Here is a 3,592-nt window from a genome sequence, read left to right as displayed (position 1 = left end):
CCTCCAGCTGAGAGACACTGTCCCTCCAGATGTTCCAACTCCTCTCTCAGACCCGTGATCTCCTTCTTTGGGCCACCATCAGCTGGTGAGGATGGGAACGAGTCTGAAGACCCCAAGATCGAATTCATTCATTCATCGATTCATTCATTCGTTCATTCATTCATTCATTGTATTTAGTTTGATTTGGAAAAGCGTCCATTATTTTTCGGTCTCCATTTCTAGGCGGTCGACAGTTTCGTCGGCTGTGATTCACATTCGAAATAAACGGTAGTTTAATGACTGACGGCGACGGTTGAGAAGTTAATGACCGAACTCCGGGTCCGATAAATAAAAAAGAAGCGTGAAAGATTTAAAACCGTCGCCAGTGACTTTTCAGAGAGAAACTTGTTCATCATCGAAATTCATTACCCGGATCAAACGCTGATGGAGGAGGGCCGCGACTCCTCGCCGCCCCCTCCTGCGCCCGGACGACGGGGGTGATGGACGACCGGACCGCCGCCGTCGCCGCCGCCGCTCCGTCTCTAAGTAATAGAGCAAAGGGAGCCGATGCAGAACCCGGAGAACCCGGCAGAACGTCCCGGAGAGAGAGCGCCGATCGCTAACCGCTAATGTCCTCGACGGCGAGCGCGTCGCTGATGGCGGCGCAAAAAAAAAAAAAAAGAAAAGAAAATAAATATATATAAAAATAACGACAGAAGGGACCGGCTCGCTCCTTCAAGGCTCGTCTGCGTGACGGTTTCCCGAAGCGTCGCCGGCGGCGGCGCATGTTTAATGAGCAGCAGCTGCTCTGATTAAACACAGCGGGAAACGTCGCTAATAAAGGCGGCCAAGATGGACGCCTGCTAAAACCACGGTAGCACGGTTAGCATTCAAGCTACCTCCGGCTTTGACGTTTATTTATTTCAGAAAGCACCTGGTTTCCACACATTCTATGAATATTTCTCAATGTCCGCATGAATTTTATTATTATTATTTAAAGCTAATTGATTATTTTAGGTCTGATTGTTATTTTTAGCCAATTAAGCGAATTATGTTGTACAAGGCTACCATTCAATGGTCCTCCTCGATGTGTTTGGATGCTGGGAAGAACCTGGAGGAACCCCATGCAGACCTGGTACGTCCTCAGCAGAAGTTCTCCACATGTCAGCTGGACGGAGCGCTTCTCCTCGTGAGCCGTCGTGCCATTGGTCGAACCTCGGAAGTGGGCGTGGTCCACATGGAGAAGCAGAAGTGTTGTGACGTCGAGGAAGTGTGAAGATCTACTGTGTCACTGCTCCTGTAGCTCGTTTTTTTGGGATTATTTTATGAATATATCCTCCTTTACATTTTCCACCAGAATGAAAGGAAAGGTGGAGGAGACGGTGGAGAGATGGTCTACAAACACTGACAATGACCAAAAGACAGCAGGCAGAACTAGAGGTTGCAGAGATGAAGATGCTGAGGTTCTCTTTGGGAGCGACCAGGATGGAGAGGATCAGGAATGAGTCCATCAGAGAGACGGAACATGTAGATGTTTTGGAGAGATGGTTGGGTCATGGACAGAGGAGGGAGAGTGAAGATACTGGTGGATGGATGCTGGAATTGGAGGTCTAGAGGAAGACCAAGGAGAAGATGGATGGACGTCGTGAGACAAGATATGAAGGTAGTTGGTGTGAGAGAGGAGGATCCAGAGAATAGGATTAGATGGAGAAGGTGGGTTCACTGTGGAGACCCTGAAGAGAAAATCCCAAAGAAAAAGAAGAATTTGTCACAGGGGTGCAGGACATGTACGCCCAAGATGAGGAGATGAAGTGTAAAAAAGCTTCTTCTTCTTCTCCTTTGGCTTTTCCCCTCAGGGGTCTTCACAGCAACTCCACCTTCTCCATCTAACCCACTTCTCTGGATCCTCCTCTCTCACACCAGCTACCTTCATATCCTCTCTCACAAAGTCCATCCATCTTCTCTTTGGTCTTCCTCTAGACCTCCTGCCTGGCAGCTCCACCTTCAGCAACCTTCTACCCAGATCTTCACCATGGTTCGGACATGAACAGAGGAGTGTTCATGTCTGAACCATCTCAGTCATCACTTTGTCTCGGTCATACATGTCCTGCACCCCTGTGACAAATTCTTCTTCTCCTTTGGCTTTTCCCTTCAGGTGTCTCCACAGCCAATCCACCTTCTCCATCCAACCCACTTCTCTGGATCCTCCTCAGTCCCACCAACTACCTTCATATCCTCTCTCACGACGTCCAGTTCCAGCATTGTCACTGCTTCTGTGGAGTGAAGGAGTCTACATGCAACTCTTGGAGTTCTAATATGTCTGGTAGGCCGGCCCGCAGGAGGGCTCCTTGGGCGTCGCATTGGAATTCATGTCCTGGCGGCGCCGTCTGGTTCCCCCGCCACGATTTGCTGCAAACCGCCGCCGAAATCCCAGGCGTCTGGAGGAGGCGGACGGCGGCGGCTCAACGCCTGCTTTTCTCAGCGCCGCTCAATAATTCCATAAAACGGGTTGGAGGACGAGCAACAACAACAACAACAACAACAAGTGGAGGATGTTGCCGGGACGTCGGAGGGAAGAGGTCAACCTGACGACTGACCTCCGAAATGGGATTCTCCAAAGATCTATAACAGGAAAAAAGGCACATTTGGAGGATTTTTTTTTTTTTTTTTTGATAAACGGACGTCCTTTTCCCTCAACCAGCGCCAACCGTAAAAGGAATCCACCTTCATTTTCCTTCCCGGCGCTTTTAGCAGCGCTAGCGTTTTTTTTTTTTTTTTTTTTTTTTGCTAAACTGTTGATCCAGACAGAAGCTTCCGCCTCCCATCATTTTTTCTTTTTTTTGATCGCCAAATTCACGAATCTGCCGAAGCAGGTGCCGGTCGCCGCGGCTACAGATGGAAATTAGCTATGAGCTATCATCTGGTTCAAACATCTCTGCCTCTGTGCTTCATGTATTTGTACACTTTTCCTAATAAACATCTAAACAAAAACAAACCCCTCCAACGAAAAACACGGCGTAACGACGAAACGCTGCCATTTAAGGTGCCGTCCGAGCCGACGGGGAAGACGGGAGTAGAAATTCGTGCTCTTCGGGTCTAAAAGGGCTCGGCGGGCCAGAGGGAGCGTTGAAAGGCTGCCACAGGCCAGTCATGCGTCTGGAGTACATTAGAAGGAGTTGAAATAACGCCATTAGACAGCGCCGGCAGGGCCCGCCGCTGCTTTTAACCCCCCCGTCCTCCTCCAGGGGGGGTCCTCTGGGTCCTGGAGGGAGTTCGAAGGGGGGGCGGCGTGGGAACCCGTGAAACGCCCTTGACCGATAGAGCTGGGGAGCAGAAGATGTGGAGGTCGACCAGAGTTCGAGCTGCATTATGCAGATCCGACGAGCGACCGCAACCTCCGAGTTACATGGGAGAGACCTGGGGAAACAATAACGTTCTCCTAAAAAACGCCAAGAATCGCTGCCGGTTTCAATCCAGGTTTGTTTTTTTGTTTTTTTTTTTTGTGCAAGTAATCCCCTATCGATTCGTTGGCCCGTTTAGAAAAAACAAGAAAAAATAGTGCAGACGGCGTAAAAAACGTCTGTCCCGCGTGGGACGTGAATGAGGGAGTGAC

The 3,592-nt window shown here is 49.7% G+C and overlaps 1 long non-coding RNA gene across 1 annotated transcript in view; it reads right to left on the bottom strand.

Moving 5' to 3' along the window:
- Positions 1-2,364: 2,364 nt before the first annotated feature.
- The window catches only part of LOC147218073 (uncharacterized), an 8,706-nt gene continuing 7,478 nt past the window's right edge, over positions 2,365-3,592 (bottom strand). The window contains exon 3 of the long non-coding RNA XR_015108881.1: positions 2,365-2,601. This is a non-coding gene — a long non-coding RNA (uncharacterized LOC147218073). The remainder of the gene's footprint in view (positions 2,602-3,592) is intronic.

The sequence above is a fragment of the Fistularia commersonii genome, chromosome 27, assembly GCF_037954325.1.
Source record: "Fistularia commersonii isolate RoL2024-O1a breed Wild chromosome 27, RoL_Fcom_v1.0, whole genome shotgun sequence".
Classification (NCBI taxonomy): domain Eukaryota; kingdom Metazoa; phylum Chordata; class Actinopteri; order Syngnathiformes; family Fistulariidae; genus Fistularia; species Fistularia commersonii.
Note: the sequence above shows the minus strand (reverse complement) of the source record. Positions and strands in the feature narration are given on the sequence as shown.